The sequence below is a fragment of the Natator depressus genome, chromosome 4 (assembly GCF_965152275.1).
Source record: "Natator depressus isolate rNatDep1 chromosome 4, rNatDep2.hap1, whole genome shotgun sequence".
In the NCBI taxonomy this organism is placed as follows: Eukaryota; Metazoa; Chordata; order Testudines; family Cheloniidae; genus Natator; species Natator depressus.
The window spans coordinates 64,786,500-64,807,030 of record NC_134237.1 but is presented as its reverse complement, the minus strand read 5'-3'; the positions used below and the strand labels follow the sequence as shown (position 1 = coordinate 64,807,030).

Below are 20,531 nucleotides of genomic sequence, written 5' to 3'. Positions count from 1 at the left end.
TTATTTTTGTAAAAAACAAACAAATACATTGTTTGTATGAGGCATGGAATACCTCTGCATGATCTTCCCAGCTTGCAAGAGCCACAGCTGAGCCATCCAACCCTATATTCTCAGACAATAGGAAGATGAGTCCCTCTTTGAATGCCTCTATTTATCCCCAAACATTCATAGGTATTTCAAAGATTTAATGTTTTGTTTTTTATTTTGCCCCCCCTCCTTTTTGTCACCATTTTGGTGGTGGTAGGAATAATTCTCATGATGTATACTGCAACAGAGAATCCAATATGCAGAGCGCTCCTCATACCTCTAGTGGAGGAATTAAGTTTATCTGCTGAACAAAGCACTAAGTGTATTCCTTCTGACAGATAAAAAGGTAGAATGGTGCATATCACCAAAACAAAAGTTTTTCTCAGTTGCTCAGAACTAATAATCAAGCATCAGCCTTCCTTTGGCTTTACTTACTATTGTGCTATTACTATGAAACCTGGAGAATAATTGGTTTGCTATGATCAGAATCTGGCACCCAGATGGTCATTCTGGATACCAGGACAGAGCAGCCCACCCATTGTGGATATGTTATATCCTTTTCTTGATTTGTTTGATATCACCTTCCCCTTATCCAACCTGTGTGAGAAAATGAATGGTGTTACCGCTCAGGTTGTTAGATACAGGCACAGAAATTAAACTTCCCCTATCAACAAAAGTTTCTGATGGATAACCCTGTTTCTGTTGGGGAAGCTGCTGTGATTCTGTGTGCATGTGCAAGAGTACACTGTCATTGGCCGTTTGAGTAGCTTTTTTAAGAATCTGAAATCCTGGCCCTATTGAAGTGAATGGGAGATTTGCCAGGGACTTCAATGGGACATCATTCCACCCTGATCTTAGTTTTAATTTTAAATGAGTTTTGAGTTATTAAATGTTATTTCTAATCTACCAATATCCAGGGATGAATTACTTCTTTCTCAGCATTTTCTCTAATACCCAACACTGCAGGATCTAAGTGCAGCACAAGTAGACCTGCACTGTGAAGTCCTTGGGAGACTTCATGGAGTATTCTGCTCTTCACCTTTCCCATTTATGGTGGTAATTGCATAAGTGGTCAGACTCTGGATTAGTCTAATTGTCTCTGCTGACTTGTTCCACATCCAATCCCCCTCAACCAAGAACACCATCCTCATCACTATCTCCAACTCCACCCAGCCATACAATAATGAAACTGCAGCATTTTAAACTACTAATCTCCCTTCAAAATTTCACCTCCCTCCCTCCAGATAATTGGGCTCAAAATCTTAAGGGAGGAAGTGAGAGCTCCTCATAGTTCTGGTCAGAGCTGAACCACCAGGAAAACAGATATTCTAATGATATTTTGACTGTAAGTAGTAAGTGTTATGTTCTATTTTGTTCTTTTCTTTGTCCTTTTCAGTTATGCACCCATTATCATGGTATCCAAAGCTTAAAAGGAGACTATGGTTTCCCTATGAAGTTTCCCTATGAACACCCCAAGATATTAAAACAAAACCAAAAATCCAGACATTATGAACTTCAGAAAGGTACAATTTGAGCTCAGTTCTAAATAAAGCTGAGGAATTAAGAAGATTCTTCTTGTATCTGAACCACATAGCTCTTCCTTGTCTGAATTCACCACAGCTAGTTAAGTATTACTACAGATAGCTTTATATTTCCTAAATCAAGTGTAACAGCAACAAATATTTCTTTAAGTGTTAGTTTATATTAAAGCATGGCTGCTTAATGATCCGTCAGTTCTTAATTTTAGCTGCTAATTATGCTTCTTTTGCTTGGATTCACACACTCTGGACATTATAACAATATATGAAAACACAATTCTAACAAGCCCATTTTTTCTTTCTTCCCCTCCCCCCCCAAACATCAAACATTTATGGCATGGTAAAGTACCTACTTTGGGAAAAACAACCAATAATCCAGGCTGTAATTTTTATAAATAAATCTGGCATTTCATCAATGCCTTAAACGTACATTATAAATCTGTTACAATGCTACAATACTACTGCTGTAAGACAGTGCAAGTTCAGTCCCACCAGCCTAAAACTGAGTCATAAATACATACTGTAATTCATGCTCTCTGAAGATCTGTAGTCCCGTTTAATATCCTTGTGTGTATATACTAAAACCAGACAGGTAAATCATTTGCAATTTTAACCAAATATATTAAAACAGAATCTCTGATGTAAAAAGCTTATCAGTTGTGTGAAACATGAAGGGTTAACTAGTTCAGTAAATAAGGGAATGAGCACATGGATTCCCTCAAAATTCAGCACAGGCTAGAAGATTTCCTGAGAAGAAACATATGGCTTACTGTATGCTCAAATATGGAGAAAAGGAGTGGAACAGGTTCCACTATCAGATGAGAAGCTTCTGGAAAAAAAAAATCTTCCCCTTCTTATTTAAAACTTTTCAGAAAATACAATTCTTCCATGAAGCCTTCAACAATAATCCATCCAGTTTTTTTTTTAATGGTGTCCTCCCACTGTCTTGAAATATGGCAGTGATAAACTGATATTTGTTTTAATAAGGGACTCCCTCAAAACTTGTTTAGCTAACAGAATGTGGCATTTGCTGGGTAAAATATTAACCCCCTTACTTTTCTCTCCTCACCTAAGCTTCTACCCCAAATCATTTCTCACTGCTCCCAGAGGACATACATTGATTTCTTCAAGTTCTCTGCTGGCAGCATGTGGTTGGGGGCAAATCACCCTGTGTGTTTGGCAGGGGCATGGTTAATCAAGAGAGGAACTGGTCTTCCTCTCATTAAGGGCTGGGTAGTTGATTGGGGAACAGATTTTATTTAGTTTTTGAAGCAGATGGGTCATCTGTAGCAGTGGGTCTCTCTGGGCTGTTGGAGGGAATAGGATTCCCCTGGGTTGTGGTGCTGGCTGATTTGGCAACAGGTTTCCATGCGCCATCCTAGTACAGATTGTTCAAACTGTGGGCTGGGCTAGAAAGGGGGAAAGGTGGCCTTCAGCTGCTGAAGGGCTTGCATTCAGTGGAGTGGTAGGTGGGCCAAGTCTCCTCTTCTCCTCCTCCTTCTGTGCAGAGACAAGTCTGTCTGTATGGGGGTGTCTATGTGATTTATGTCCTATGTTTTCCAAGTGGAACAAAGGGACTCCGGGATAGTGAGGAGCCAGACAAAAATATTCAGAGATCAGTATGTCAGAAGTGACATTAGGGTGATCCAAATGAGAAAGCAGAGCTTCCATATCCAGGAATTTTTTTCTTAAGTGGGGACTGCAAAGCAACACTGGGACATCCAACACACAGCAGAATAGGCAGACAAAATGCCTCAAGGAGATGGAATGAGAGCGTGGAAAATGGTGAGAGAGAACATGTTATGGAACTTTTTCATAGACATTGATAAATGCTGTCATGTACATGGGGTTACATATTTCTCTCACTTTCTGTGTTCCCCACGAAAAGGAGTACTTGTGGCACCTTAGAGACTAACCAATTTATTTGAGCATAAGCTTTTGTGAGCTACAGCTCATTTCATCTTTATTTGAGCATAAGCTTTCGTGAGCTACAGCTCACTTCATCGGATGCATCTGATGAAGTGAGCTGTAGCTCACGAAAGCTTATGCTCAAATAAATTGGTTAGTCTCTAAGGTGCCACAAGTACTCCTTTTCTTTTTGCGAATACAGACTAACACGGCTGCTACTCTGAAACCTGTGTTCAACACTATGACCTATATGGAGTGTGCATGAAAGGACAAATCCTGCCTTTCTTATGAGAGTCTTCCTCTTACAGAACTCCCACTCAATTGCTGCAGGAAGGATTGAATAAGGATTTGCCTCTAGCAGCGCTTTACAACCTTACTTTACAATTTCACTACATTTTTGAGGATCATAATGATAACATTTTTCGAGATTATTTGTTTGATTTTTTTTAACAAGTAGTATAACTAGCCATGATAATATGAGCTATTGTACTGAAGTGTTACTATACTCACATTGCAAAACATTTTTTTACTATAGGGACTGCCACTGATTCTTACTCATGTTGAGTAGGACTTTACTCTTTGAATGTGCCCAATTGGCAACAAGTGGTACATAATTTAGCATTATGTAATATTGTTGCCATAAAATTTAGTTAACATTGTTGAATCATCTACATAGTTTTCATCAGCATATAGTTTTGATATGGTCATTTTCCACCATTAGATCTCCGTAGAACAACATACTCATTAAAACTATGTTGATGTCATAATGTGTCTTGATTTGTTGCAATGGTGTCAACATGAGACTGTCCATCAGTTAAACTCCAATTTAAATGAATGATCATTACAATATTAATACAAGAAAATGGAAAGGACTAAAAGCCTGATCCTGATCCTATTTCACAGATTCACAGATTTTAAGGCTGGAAGAGATCATTAGTATGATCTTCTGTATAACACAGACCATAGAATTTCACCCAATTACCCCTCTAATGAACCAATAACTTGTGCTTGACTTAAACATGTGCTCTAGAAAGGCATTCAGTCTTGATGTGAAGACATCAAGAGGTGGAGAATCCACTACCTCCTTGGTAGTTTGTTCCAATGGTTAATCACCCTTAATGTTTAAAAAAAAAAGCCTTCTTTCTAAATGGAATTGTCTGGCTTCAACTTCCAGACATAGTGTTTTATATGCCTTTCTCCACTAGATGAAAAAGCCTTTAGTATTCAATATTTATTCTCTATGAAAGTACATATACACTGTCATTAAGTCACCTCTTGATCTTTTTTGGTAAGCTAAACAAATTGAGCTCTGTGTCTCTCACTGTAAGGCATTTTTTCTAGCCCTTGAATCATTTTTGTGGCTATGTTTTTCCCCCTCTAATTTTTCAACATCCTTTTAAAAATATGTACACTAGAATTTACACAGTATTCCAGTATCAGTCTCACTAATGCCATATAAGGATGTAAAATCACCTCTCTGCACCTACTCACTATTCCCCTGTTTATACATCCAATGATTGTATTAGCCCTTCTTGCCACTGCTTTGTACTTGGAGCTCAGGTGAAGTTGCTTGTCCACTATGACTGCTAAATCCTTTTCAGAGAAATTGTTTCCATGAGATCTTTACTTATTCTGCAGGTATGACTTGCATTCTTTATTCCTAGATGTATGACTTTTCATTTAGCTATATTAAAACTCATTTTGTTTGAAATCGGTCCAGTTTACCAGCTGATCCAGTGTTGTACATATTGAAGGCAGTGGGTGCAGAATTAGGTCTAACAGCCAATGTCCTCATTCATCAAAGTGCTTACACACATGTGGAGGACAACTGGTTTGAACTAAAGTCAGCTTTGCGGGAAATGGCACACAAAGTCCTAGGAGTGATTAAACCAGTGCCAAAAAGGATAAGGGGGAGGCTTGGTGGTGAAATCATCAAGTTAAAAACTCCATTGAGAGGAAGAAAGGGTAACCTTCAAAAAAATGGCAGCCCAGTGGCTTGAGCAGTGATAAGATGGCCTATGTGGAGGCAAAAAAGGAGGTCAGAAGAAGTATTGTGACAGCTAAAGTATGGCTTGTGATGAGCTATATAACCGACTATGAGGACACGAAGGACAGAAGGCCATCTATAAACTCCCCAAGTGAAGAGAGAAAATGATGAGGGATGTGAACGAGTTTGCTTACATTGGAAATGAATATGGTATTTTGTAAATGAATGGTGAATCAATCAACAATGTTTGGAGTGATTATTTTGAAAGAGTGATCGATGAGGAGAACCCAAGGGTGGAACTGAGAACACGTAAGCCAAATTGGGGCATGATAGATTGTATACAGGAGGAAGAGATTGCAGAGGCATTTAGGAAAATGAAAAAGAAGAAAGCCCCTGGCTGGATCCAGTACCAGTGGATCTGTTGAAGTTATTGGTAAGTGAAAACATCAAATATCTTAAAATTTTGTTCAATTATATTTGTAAGAAAGGGAAATATCAGATGAATGGCATAAAACTTTATGGTGCCTATTTTTAAATATGAAGGAGATATAATCGCTGACCCCAGATAGGGAAGGGGTAAAAAAGAAGAACAAAAGTTTAAGCATGTGATTAAGTCTAATTGAAGTCAGTGTGTCTTAAGCATCCTGATTCTGGGCTTATATCCTGATTCTACTGCCTTTTGCCACTGGCTTCAGGATTTGGCTGCAACTTTTTGACAAAGATAACTTGTGATTACATTTTCAGCAGTTCTACAACTTCAACAACATTAACGGATTTAAACCATGCTTTTCATAAATTGAATTCATACTAATACTTTTTATACTACCTTTCAACACAATGCAATTTGAAATGGTTGCAATATTATAAGACATTTAAGCAATCTTGAACTCATTCAGCCTGGCTGACGAGTGGCTTCCTTTGCTTCAGTTGAGATTAAAGCTTCTTCGTGGATAAGCTGTCAGAAGATACTCAGAGAGAGTGTGACTGCTACTTGCTTCTGAGAGCTTCAGAGTGCCACTTTTGAGTTCTGCAACCTCATAAATTCGGGAAACTTGGGACTACTATTGAGCTAAAGTTAGGTCATGCAGAGCTGGTGTCAAACCACTACATTAGCCTATTGTAAAGAAGTGCAGTCTTTTTTTTTATCATATTATCAGCTGTCATCATATGATTTAAAGTAAGAACATTGTAAGTAAAGCAAGAAGCTGATCGCTGACATGGACGTTACGAGAACTGATCAAAACAAAAGTGAGACCACTGAACGACTATACACAAGGGTAAAGGGGATAAAGACAAGTTTCCAAGGTATAAAAAATAATTCCCAAGGCACAAATGAAGAAGCTGAGAAAAACCCAGCAAAATGAAGACCTCATCGTAGAAACAATGAGAGTCTGACAGGAGATCAGAACCAATACAGGGAGGTCACTGCAGAACAGGTGTCTGTGCTCTGAAAAAAGGAAGTGTATGTACTTTAGCAATTTCTGCTAAATTAAAACCTGATGTGATGTGTTCAGGAAAAGAAGATGAAAAGCTGATGGCTGTTAAAAAAATTGATATGCCAGATCTAAAAAAGCAAGGTGAATAATATATATGTTAATGCTTAATATATTTAGAACAATTACAACTGATTTTCATTTCTGTTATTAAATTATTATTGCATTTGCTTTAAAAATAAGAAGCTTCCTGCCTTTAACATAAACACTAAAAGAAAATAACTAAAAGCTTTAAACTGATTACCTGCTTCACAGTAGGGTGATTGCAGTCAATTGCCAGTACCTCTGTAGTCTGTGTAGCTCTGCTTTCTAGTTAATTCTGAAAAGTTTGTTGACATGCAGCTATCACATACTGATGTAATCTGGAATTTTCTAAGATTTAATAAAGAATTACCATCTTAATTTTGTACTCTAGTTTTGTAAATGTCACAAAGTAGGCAATATAATATTATCTTTCATCAAGTCTGAAGTTAGAATGAGCCTATCCCTCAAATATTTGGTCGGACACTTTACCAAAGGGCAGATGCAACTGATTAATATTCATGTCACCCACTTCTGTTTTTCTTTGCAACATTACCTTATTTGGCCTTTTAAGGTAAAAGCAGTATATTATTGAATGGTAAAAGCTGTATATTATTCCTAGAACATTCCTCAGAATCTGGTTTCTAATCAATACCACAGGATATGCTAAAGTCTGTTCAATAATTATGTCTCCAAACAGCCTAAATAATATTTACATTCTTGGTGAGTGAGAAGGTAATTGACAATAAAGCTGTAAAACATCTTACTTTTCAAATTTTCCTTGTTCCCTCAGATTTTTCTTGTATCTCACCAAATTTTTGCAATGAGCAAGGAACAAAAAAATACATCTTTCTTGGTAAGATCAGAATGTGCTTTAAATAGGATGAATAATGAAACGCGACACAAATTATGTGATTTCTTAGAAAATTACAATTAAACCCCCACTCCAAAATTTTCAGAGCAGAATGGGATTTTAGTAAATTACTTCCCATTAATGTCAATGGGAGTTGTGTAGCAAAAATCCATTTGTGAATTTTTTTGGAAGAAAAAAGACAATGTTCTTCAGAAGAAAAATATTTTTTAGAAATTTGTAAAGATCAAGAGCTTTAGGAACTCACAGGCTGGAGAAGGTAATTGTATACCATTAAATCGGTCCCCTGTTACACTGAATAACAATTGATGGTGTTGAAATCTCATTTCTCAAAATCCCTTTAACTTTTTAACATGCTACCTGAATCTGGGGTATATCATTGGGTACTCTGGAGCTATTTACAGTACAAATAACCAGTGGTTACCTCACTTTTTCAGGTGTTTATTATTATGCATGTGAGAGTACAGCATATTAGCCTTCCCACAATACCTTATTTCTTTCTCAGTAGTGATGTGTAGAAAAATCTCCATACTGCTCATACACAGACAGGTACTTCCATGCTGAAAGCATGTTTTTATTGCTTGAGCAGTTAAATTTTAGGGCAATAACAAGCACTAACAGTAATAATTCAGCTCTGTTTGACCACTCTTTGCAAAACATGTTCTGCTCCATGGCCATAACCAAGCTGTTTCTGCTCAGTTCAGGAGCTTTCCCAACTGAAACTAGGCGATGATCAATTCAGTACAGAAGCTGGTTATGGAAATCCATGTAGTGGTACTGGTCATATTCTACATTCTTCCCAAGTGAAATATATATTCCAGTTTATACCACTTAATTCTCATGTTAAGATTTCAAATGGAGCTTAGTGTGGAGGGCTTTGCACTGGTCATCTCAAATGAAGAGAATTTAGGGTGACCCGATAGCAAATGTGAAAGATCGGGACAAGGGTGGGAGGTAATAGGCACCTATATAAGAGAAAATCCAGCATACCAGGACTGTCTCTATCAAATCAGGACATCTGATCATCCTAAGTGAATTCCAGCCTTAGTGTAAAAGAGGAGCTCATGGATGTTTGTCAGGCATGCCTTTTTCTAAACCAATAAGTTGTGGGGTGGGTGAAAGCAATGACAAAGGTCAAGTAGAGTGATCAGGACAGTAGCCATCTTAGAGCAACACTCGAGAGCTAGTAGATCTAGATTTAAAATAAACAAACAGCGGGAGAGTGCTTTACAATCTGACTGGAAAGTGATGATTTAGTGAAATGAGGTTCCTGGAATTTAAAGGTAAGATAAAAATAGAAGCTGCATGTCAGCTCCTTTCAACCATAAGTGTTAATCAGGGCAGATGGATCTAACTCTAGCTGGGGGTGCTTAAATCCCTTCGGATCTATTTGCAACCTGCTGCACATAGGTCTTTTTACATTAGGCAGCTGTTTTCAGCAAACATTTCTCACATCATCAGTGATTTTGCAGGTGTAAGCTTCCCAGATGAGTGTTTGCTTTTAAAAGAGATTCCTCTTTCTCTCTCACTGCATCTTTCTTTGTTGGTCAGTATAAGGTAAATAAGTTTGCAGCAATCTACATGATTTATACAATACTACTGTGATATTGATTCTCATTTTTGCAGTGAGCTGAATGCAACTGATGACAGAAAAGCTGTAACAGAAATACAGTCACGTGCTAGATTGTGCCTTTAGGCACAGTCTCAGTTAAGGGTTGGTGCACTACCCCTGAAGGCATTGTAACTCAGAAACACGCCTCTGTGTCACAATTCCTCTTTGCTCTGATGCAGTAGTAATTCGCTGTGGCCTATAACAGCAGTGCAGGAGGGTTACCAAATATTCCCCATCTGTGGGGAACACTACAAAACACTACAAAAGATGGTAAACACCCATTTTTCATGCTTTGTGTGTATAAAAAGATCTTCTATACTTTCCACAGTATGCATCCGATGAAGTGAGCTGTAGCTCACGAAAGCTTATGCTCAAATAAATTGGTTAGTCTCTAAGGTGCCACAACTACTCCTTTTCTTTTTACGAATACAGACTAACATGGCTGTTACTCTGAAACGAAACACAATGTTATGTTTCACACCAGTCTTCCCTGCTGGAGTTTCATTTATTATTAGTATTAAACAAAATCCCTCACTCTGGACTTCCCCAATCATTTCTAGGGTTTCACAGTTACCCTGCTATCAAGGCTTCACCATGTTTTCACCCAGGAAGGCCTCCCATTAGTTTTGCTATTAAGTCTGTGCCCCAGCTCCCTCTATGCAGGTAACTACTCTGGACCCTTGGCACTGCCCTTTCCTAAGCAAATGTCATCCTTCCATTCTCCATGGTGAGGCCCACAGCATCTCTTTTTTCCAATCCATGGTCTATGTGTGTTTGAGAAGCAGGCTCAGACTTTTATCTCCTGCCTTCTTCACATTATCAGTAATATGACCCCGAGCCTACATTCCCCATCAGTTGCTCCAGACTACATCCCCAGAAGTCCTGGTTTTAAAGGGTAGAAGCCTTATAACAGCAGTGCTGGGTCATGCCTTGACTTTCAGGACCACTACCTTTTACAAACAGCCAATTACAATACTCTCTCTGATGGCACAGCTGCCCTGCCCAGTGAGTAGCGGGGATGTAACATAAGCCCTGCCCGTTCTATACCTTCCTACCTGTCTGTTGGGGCTGCTTTGGAGAGTTAGTGAGTGTGCAGCCTTGCTTACTACTATGTGCCAGGATGGCTGTGCAGGAGTGGAAGGCTCTTGCTCCTTTCCCTGGGTGCTTAGTGTATGTCACAATCTAGTCCTGTGTGTATAATCTATACAAAGACAGGTTACCCTGCTATTGCATGGCTGTCATTGAGAGCTTCTGCTGAAAAATGATCCATTAATTCTTTTTGTAAGAATACGTGTCTGCTCATGATATTAGTGACTGAATTTTATTCTCCACCAAGCTCTTGTCGCTGTGCTTTAGTTGTCTACCTGGTTCTGACTGTCCTAATGCAGAGTTAGCTACCTATCCAGGAGAGAAGAAATTTCTGTAGGTGTATAGAGCATAAAGATACTGGGGATCAATTGGTATTAAAGCTGTTATATAAATGTAAGTTATAAATATATTGTTATTCAAATACTTGAACATGTGTGGGCTTTTGTTAAATCATGGAAAATTTGATTTTTTTTATTTCAAATGTTCTCATATCAACATATTATATTTTAATAGCAATTATTCCTTATGGTTCATTACAAAAAATTATTAGTAATGAAATATGTTGTTAGTAATGAAATACTATCACAGAAGGAACACAACATTTAATGAGTACCAGAGTCATATTCTGCATCATAACTACATCATATGATGATTAATGATGATTTTTCATTATAAAATATGTTAATCAAGGAAATAGGTTTATAGTCCCTCTTCCTTCCCAGTTTCATTAATTAGTAATTTATGTTTGCAAAATTATAATCATTCATTCACATGCCAAGGACAGCCTACAGTATGTTAGACTAATTATCACTTGTGTTTATTTTAAGAGTTTTATTGATTCAACCTTTCCACTTTTAATACAACAAATATTCAAAAAGATCTGTTTAGCGTGGTAGAATTTGTGGGAGGCTTTGAGGATGAAGAGATGTTGCTTCTCTCCTTCATCCCTGACCCAAAGAGGCATATGTGTAATACAACGCTTATCTCTGTGGAGATAGGTGCTGTGAGAGTGCGTATGTATCTAGGAAGAGATTTTCAAATGTGCCTAAAGATTTTAGGAGCAAAAGACCCATTGAAACTCAGTGGAACTTGTGCTCTGAAATCCAATATGCCCGTTTGAAAATCTCTCCATGTTGATACATAAATAAACATCAACTTCGCTTCAGCCAGCTAGGCATAAATAACAAACAAAACAAAACAGAAGTCACTAAGTATAGATTTAAAAAGGCTCTGAATAAGAAACCATATTCCTTCTTCATATAATGGTCTGGAGGTTTTAGTTAACATATATTATCTCCCAAGTCTGTCACTCTGCATATCTTTATGACTACCGGCCTATCTCTTTCTCTAGTCCTCTTCACCTCCCAGCTCCGCTATTCTGTTTCTTTACTGTCATTGAGAAGTTAGTGATAAAGCTTCCTTGACAAATAAAAAAATTTAACTACACCCATGCTGTTTACCCAGTCATAGCTGAGCAATAACAATGTCAGAATCCTTTAAGAAAGATTGAGTGTATTTGTGTATTATGACTAAGATATTATAGCAGTTACTATAAAGGAAGATTTTACCCCTGCAAAAGCATTTCAGTGTATTTAAATCAGTTCCTTTGCATCCCCTGGTTTAAGATATACTGCAAGTAGCTTATAACTTGTGATGTGCCAGAGTAGCAATTTGTGTGGCCAGCCATCCGTGATCTTTTCTAGTTCACAAACAAAGTGGAAAATTTGACATTTTCTCCACTTTCATCTACCATGCTTTGAAAAGTTAGGTTTGAATAGAGCCTGTCTGACACAAAAGACTGGCTTCTTTCCAGTTCTGATGTATTCTGTATTGCTACATTTCACTGGACTAGGCTGACACAACATGATGCAAGAAAATATGATGCAATGCCATGCAACTCATCGGATTAAGTTGGCTGGAGCATATTGGATTCAAAACTATTTTGGTACATTGTGGCGGATGAGAAACTCTTGGGAAGCAAGATAATTTGTGCTGGTTGCAAATGACTTGCAGCAGTGGATACTGTTGTATGTTTTAAATCACATAATCATTTCTGTTTTTATTTAAATAGATCTCCTTTCCATGAATGTTAAACCATCAGTTGAAAATGCTTTGCTTATATATTACAGTGCAATAGCAGAAATTTGTTATAATATGTCGTAGTATCTCTTCATATAGAGATACACTCTTACTTTTTTGTATACACAACTGTTTTAATTACAACACAACAGCAGTTGAATATTTACATATAATAACTGTTAAAAAGATTAATTATTTTGATGTATTATTTTATTAAAGTAGCACTCAAAGAGCCCATTTAGGATCAGAGACCCATTGTGCTGAACAAACACTAGGAAAAAAATAGAAAAAATCTTCCCAAGTTCAAATAAAAAAGAACAGCTTGTTGACCTCACTGGTGTGTATGGGTTGTGACAATTGTGGCTGCTGATGACTCCTGCCAAGCGAGGGGGGAAGGGAATTCTCTCTGTCCCTGAGGGTTGGCTTCTCCCCTCAACAGGGCTGTTCTTTGTCCCCTTAGGATGTAAACTTTATATTGTTGAAATATAGATTTTTAAGACATACTGCTTACTTATTTCCATTTATACCAGAATCCTCACTAACCTGTGCTGTTTTTGTTTGTTTGGGTACATTTCATAATTTAACCCAGATAGTGGTAGTACCCTGGTGGTACCCAGGATTTAGGTAGTGAGGAATCTGAATGTATGCACTCTCCCTTTTCTGGTCAAAGGCATCACTTTGCAGCAAATTCCCTCCAGCCAGAAGAGATAGATAGGATTTCTTTCATAACTCATTAGTGTTGCTTCTAGCCTGATAACTCACAATTCTTTCTGGATGAGCATCACTTTTATGAGTTCTGGTCTGACAACTCAAATAGCATTGAGGGTAGGAAGCTAGGTGGTATAAAGCCAGAATTCACAAGGCTGGAGTCTCTTGTCAGGGAACTGAAATTGAGACTCAGGTTCTTGCCTAGAGCTGGTTGAAAATTTTCAGGCTGATCTTTTTTCAAACTGAAATTTGGATTTTCAACAAAACAAAACAAAATTACAGATAGCATCTGCTTTTCTGGAAATTTTACTTTTTTATTATCAGAATATTGAAAAACAAAAACTCTTCAGTTTTTGCTGAACACTTTAATGAAAACAATTTTCTTCATTAACATCTTTCCCCATTTTCTAAACTGTTCTGTTCCTGCCCTTTCTGCCAGAGACAGGCTGAGAGCACCACGTGCAAAGCATCTCTTCATGCGCCTGTCTAGTGTTCCCCTTCCCATCCCTTTCAAAATGTTTTTGGTATGCACAAAATTCATTTTTTCAGTAGATGATTCACCTCCTCCTTTGCTTTCCTACAAGGCCCCTCTGATTTTACAGTCAGTGAGGTCTGGGTCTTCATAATCTAGTTATTGTAGTCTCAAATTTCCATTCTTTCAGATTAAGGCCTATGGAGTAAAATACTGTTATCTCTATGTTGACACAATTCTAACAGTTCAAATCTGAACCTGTTATAAGCAGGGCCTGCTTAAAAGAGAGATTCTGCTCTTGGAATTTGATGTAAATGTGAAGAAGTTAGAGTTACAACACCTCTTAACTCCACTGAAGTTGTTCTAAATTTACCCCATAGGAATGAGAGCAGATTCTTCACAGGGTTGGAAGAAAATGTAATTTACACCAATTTAGACTCCCTTAAGCAAAATTATGGCTTAATTTACACTGATGTCAAAGGAGTAAAACTAGTGTGAGATCAAAATTAGATCCTACTATTTACCTTGGAATTTGATTTATGTGGTCTGTTGAAAATGTCAGGAAATACCATCCCATTGTATAAGGAAACATTTAGCCATGTAATCTAAAACAGTTTAAGGTCCATTGTATTATCCATTATGTTGCAATTAAGACTAAAGTATATCTTCTAATTAGTTTTTAGTGGGGCTTTTATGCCACACTGGAGAGCAAGGTGTTAAGGAGCAGCTCTGAGCTCAGGCAGCCTCACCCATCCACATGTGCAAAGTCTGTACAAGCTAGAGGCAGGGCTTTAAAAGGGGCAGCAGAGCAAGTCAGAGGCAGGCAGTGGAAGGGAGCAAATGGCTGCTCTGAGGGACAAATACTGGCCAGGGGCTCATTGCTTGAAGCTTGACACCACAGACCTGTGCAAGCCCATGAAAGAGAGGAAGGTGACTGAGTGTGCAGGTCAGAGACTTGATTGGACTGATTTACTCTGGGTAGCTAAAGGAGACTGGGGTAGAAGTGGTCCAGGGGGGCAGCGGCTTAGCACCCCAAGGTGCTGAGTGTAGCTGCTCACCACTGGGTCCTGGCCCAGAGGCTGGTGGCGAGGGCAGGCCCAGGCTCCTCTCTACCCACTGTAACCCTTCTGCCCGTCAGAGTCGGCAGCAACAAGGGCCGGGTTCAGTATTTAGGGGTTCCATTCCAATAACACAATGCAAAACCGGCTCGAGCCCCCACCCAGTGACCTGGGACAAATATATACCACCCCCGCTGGGCGCCTCCAAGAGGCAATACTTCCTCTCTCGCAAGCACAGAGTCTGAGTGTAGAAAAAAGCCTTTTAATAACAGAGAGAAACAATGTGGCATTATGTTGGGGAAACACCACCAACAGGATTCATAACACAACCCATGAGCAAAAAACCCACCCCAAGCAAATCGGGGCGTGTCCTTTCCCTTTGGTTCTTGAGTCTAGCAACCCAAAATCCCAAAAATCCAATGACCCAAAAGTCTCTGTTCCTGGTCAGGGCAGCCCCAGAGTTCAAAAGTTTATCTGCAGAGTTTTACCTCCCAACCTGGGTGGAGATGGGGGGGGTGTTAAGGGGCACCTTACATGGTCCAAAGCTGATTGCCCCACTCTCCATGGGGCTCCGCTCTGCCAGCCGCCCCCATGTGCTGCTCCAGGCATCCGACAAACTGCTCTGCTCCATCAGCCACTCTGTTCTGCCAGCCGTCCCGCAAACTGCTCTGCTCCACCAGCTGCTCTGCTCTGCCAGCTGTCCCACAAACTGCTCCACCATATATCCTCAGGCTCCCCCATTACTTAACATAACACTCAGTGATTTCAGCTCTTCATAAGTTTAGCTCTTTTGTGATTTCAGCTTGTAGTAGGGGAGCCTCAGTGCTGGTGCACCATTAGCCCAAAGTGAATTCAGCTCAGTAGCCTGTAACTAGACTCCTAATGGAATCAAAATTAGCTCTGATATTCCACAGTGGAGAGAGGAGGAAGTGCAATTAGCATGTAAGGCCCTTACCAGAGGGTCCATACCACCAAGTATTAATACATATCCCCAGCCTCTCTCCATTCACTGGGGTTTGGAACGCATGAGCCTTGCCTAGCGAGTGCTGCTTAGTTGATGGTGAGTCCCTCCATCATAACAAAAGGCCAAGTACAGTTCCACTGTCCTTGATTCACATAATCAGGATAATAACAGTTTATTCCTGCCCCAATAACAGAGTAACTGGGGCTCCTGCGGCAGCCAAAGTGACCATATAGGCAGGGTGGGTGTGCCTATGCCAATGAGATCAGCCCCTGAAGTTCTTTTCCACAATCCACCATGACTCGCCAACAGATGTCAGGGTAGAGCTCATCCTGACTCTGCTTACACCACTAAGGGAGGACATTACAAATAGTAGAGTCTTCACCTAGGGTGAGAGACCATCTGAAAAGACCTTGACTATTCAAGGGCCCAGACCGCAAATTCCCTGTGCTTAAATCCTTGGGGGCAGGAGCAGAGAAGGACAGGACTGTGTTTTAACAGGGAGATGATCTGCCAATTCCCGTCTGACCTTAGGGAGCACTGCTGGTGATTGTTCACTTTAAACATACCCATATGCAGCATGTTCAAAATGCGCCTCATTCTAGATCACTGGTCCTCAAATTGTGGGGTGCACCCACCTAGCGGGTCATGGAGCACCACCCAGTCTCACTTTGCCCCAGTTCTGCTCAGTTGCTGACTCCAGCCACGGCCCCTGCTTCCAGCCACTGCTCTGACCTGCAGCTCTGTCCTCAGCCTCTGGCTCCTGGCCTAGCCGCGGCTTTACACCTGGCCGGAGCCCCTGTCCCACCCCTGGCTCTGACCATGGCTCTGCTCCCAACACTGCTCCTGCCCCCAGAGCAAGCCACAGCTCCGGCCCTGTTCCCCACTGTGGCCCTGCTCCTGGCTCCAAACCGTGGCTCGGGGGAGGAGGTGTGGACAGAAGTAAGAGGCACTGTGATGTAAAAAAATTGGGGACCACTGTTCCAGATAGATACAGCATGGACCCGTGGCCAGTAGGAGACTATCCTATATAAAGAGAATGTTTTAAAGTAAAAATAATAAATATGTTTGGCATCACGCAGGTGAGAAAGTCTCACAATGGAGTTAAGTTTCTGTCTATACTAGAATAATCAAATATGCTCTCAGTGCTCAGAGTAACAGCCATGTTAGTCTGTATTCGCAAAAAGAAAAGGAGTACTTGTGGCACCTTAGAGACTAACCAATTTGGTTAGTCTCTAAGGTGCCACAAGTACTCCTTTTCTCTCAGTGCTGTGATAATTTTGCTCCCTACAATTGTGGGATACCCAGTAGCTTTTTATATAAGTATGTAGGAACATAAAAGTAGCTTCAGGTGGTGAAATTTTGTCATTGCCAATAGGCAGAGACTGGTGTTAAGTCACAGCATATCATCACTTGGTGGCTTCTGGGAAAAAGGAACGTTAGAAGGGTACTCTGGAATCTAGACACAAGCATATAGCACTAGGAGAATCTGCTTCTAATTCCCATCCCGCCACCCATGAGATGTTCATTGTGTGTAATGTTTAGCTTGTTCATGACTGATACAAATGAATTTTATATGGGTATCACAATAATAGGAACCTTAGAAATACTTTAGATAGATGTTTGGTAAATGTTATAGATAAAGTAAATAGAATAATGCAATTGGACTTTAAGTGTAATCAGCCTGATTTATTTTTTGTAGGGAAACACACACACAAAATGCCCAGTATAGTGGTTAAATTTAAGATTAGTCTCTCATTACTAGTTATATATAAATTTGCCACAAAAACAAAACTCGAAGTATCATAGCTACTTTTCAAGTATTGTAAATACTCATGTGTTCCAATAAAAATAGATTCTTGATGAGGTATTTTGTGTTAACTTATTCTCAACACACATTGCTGGTATAATAAGAGTTGATAGAGAACAAAAGATTTGAAAAAGTGCCCAAAGTAAAGAAATCAGAGACTGACTGTTGTGGCAGCCATTGTGCAGAATAAGAATGTTTGAAGATTTGGGGACAGGTCTTATTCAGGTCATAGCTCCACTGAAGACAGTTTACACTTGAGGATATACCTCTCTTTTAAACTCTGAATATTTCACTAAGCAGTACATTTTCTTTATTGTGCTCCTACTTTAGAGAAAGTTATTAGGGTGTTTAGTGACCATGTGCAATTGTATGTGTGTACTTGTCAGACACCTACTTTGAGTTAGGTACATCCAAACTCGAATGTTACATGGACTTCAACACTACTAGAGAAGTAACTTGTCAATCAGAAAGTAAAATATGTTTAAAGATTAAATTAGAAGAATATGGTATGATGGCAGTTAGTGCTTGAATGAGAAATAATACTTCCTGGGTTGCCAAGCAACCAGCAAGATGTGTGTCAAATCGAGAGACAGATCTAAATGAATAAACAGAAGAGTTGTCTACTTTAGCTTTTGTTTCAGATGAGTGAGAGGGGGGCCCTTTGGTAAGTTAACTGGAAGGATTGCTGAGAGTTCTTTGTATCCTTCTGGGGAATTCCACAGCTTGCTTGACCCTTTTCTTTATTCCTTATCAATGATTTATTATTAATACTAGGTACAGAGTTCAAACTATTTAGTAAGTTATTGTTAAATTGCTATCCTATTCCTAATGGGAAAAAATAGAGCTTTTAAGATGGAAGCCACCTAACAATGAGTTTCTGTATTAATATGCTACCCTTAACCTTCAAATTCATTTTTTTTTCACTCAAGATATTGCTTTATTATATGAGAACATATAACATAAATGGGAAAATACTGCAGAAAAAAGCAGAAATCTCTGTTCAAATGAAAAAAAAAACAAACAAACCATGAATTCACTTCAACTGTTTTCACAGCCCTCTCTGTTCATTCTCCACAAATATTTGTAGGAGAGATTTGTAATTGTTTGCAGGAATGTTTGTGGCAAGTAAATGTCTTGTGGAAGCTCATTTAGATACATGTTTGTGGGAAGGTTGAGACTGGAAGTGCTTATGAAGACATCTTTAAATCTCTTTGATTTCCTTCCTCTTCATTATAGATGTTTCTCTAATGAAATTGCCAGGCAAAAAAAAAAAAAAATTAAAACCTGATTAAAGGAAATAGCTTTTTATGTTATAAAAGAATCAATGATACAACCCACTGCCATACAATAAGTGGATAAGAACTTTTCAGGATTAAAAACAATTTGTAGCTATTTATATGGACAATGAGAGAAGATAGTGTAAATGTTGTCCTGAGCTTTGAAATGGCCATTACTATCTCCCCAGCAGAAGACTGAGCTGATGCAGTTTTTGGCTGATCAGAGACTGATACTTTGATAGATAGCTGAGTCCCTCCATCTCAGCCAGTAAAATGACTTTGGGTCTGGAATCCATGTCAGGAGACACCTTGAAAGAAAGAAGGATAAAATAGTATGTGTCTGGTGCCCAGGGGAACAGGAGATGCATCTGCAACCCTCTGAATCTTAGGAGAGGAAAGGAGGCTCCAGGGATGCAGCCTGAGGAAAGTGAAGTGTCACTTCTGATGGAGCGCACCATTCCTGGATGAACCTACCATGTGTTAGATGCCCATATTGCTCTGAGAGTTTTCCTCCAGGGTTGTGGTGTGGTTGTCATAGCTACCAATACTAACCAATTATTGTTCAGGAGTGTGTGCACAAGCTCAGGCCTGTCTCAGGGATGAGGAGGCAACAGTTATAACATCTATAAGGGCTATAGATCAACCACTGATTACTTGGAATGAGGAGAAAACATCCCTTGAGGGCAAGTTATTGTGTAATTGCCCATCATGGGTTGTTTTGCACCTTTCTAAGGCACATCAGGTATTGGCTGTCAGAGACATTTTACTGGACTAGTCTGATCCCTACATTTCTGTGTCATCCAGTCAGGGAGTAGAAACAATATTATGTGGCTTAGGTGACCCGCTCCTCACCACACAGAATGACTGGTAACATTTGAAGATGTAGTGGAAGTATATTCACTGAAGGACAATTCATAGGCTAAATATGTATAAAGTGTTAATCGGACAATTGTTAATAATAATAATTAATAATAGTAAGAAGAAGAAGTATTAATAAAATCAGAATATATTCCCCTATGTACAGTTCACCCAGATTTAGTCTTCTGAGTGTAAAAAGAACAGGAGTACTTGTGGTACCTTAGAGACTAACACATTTATTTGAGCATAAGCTTTCGTGGGCTACAGCCCACTTCATCGGATGCATAGAATGGACCGTATAGTAAGAAGATATATATAATACAGAGAACATGAAAAGGTGGAAGTAGCCATACCAACTATAAGAGGCTAATTAATTAAGATGAGCTATTATCAGCAGGAGAAAAAAAAACTTTTGCAGTGATAATCAAGATGGCCCATTTAGACAGTTGACAAGAAGGTGGGTGTGAGGATACTTAACATGGGGAAATAGACTCAATATGTGTAATGACCCAGCCACTCCCAGTCTCTATTCAAACCCAAGTTAATGGTATCTAGTTTGTATATTAATTCAAGCTCAGCAGTTTCTCATTGGAGTCTGTTTTTGAAGCTTTTCTGTTGCAAAATTCTGAGTGTGTCTACTTTAACTCACTTTCTCTGCTTATTTTAAAAAAGGGATTCAGATCTCCTTTTCTTTAGCTAATTAAGTTTTACAAACACGCCAACAGACGTTATTACTTATATGGTGCTGTTCTCAGTGGAATA

The 20,531-nt window shown here is 39.2% G+C and overlaps 1 protein-coding gene across 2 annotated transcripts in view; it reads left to right on the top strand.

The window, feature by feature from the left end:
• FSTL5 (follistatin like 5) overlaps positions 1 to 20,531 on the top strand; it is a 546,388-nt gene that overhangs the window by 66,170 nt on the left and 459,687 nt on the right. The gene's annotated exons all lie outside the window — the stretch shown is intronic.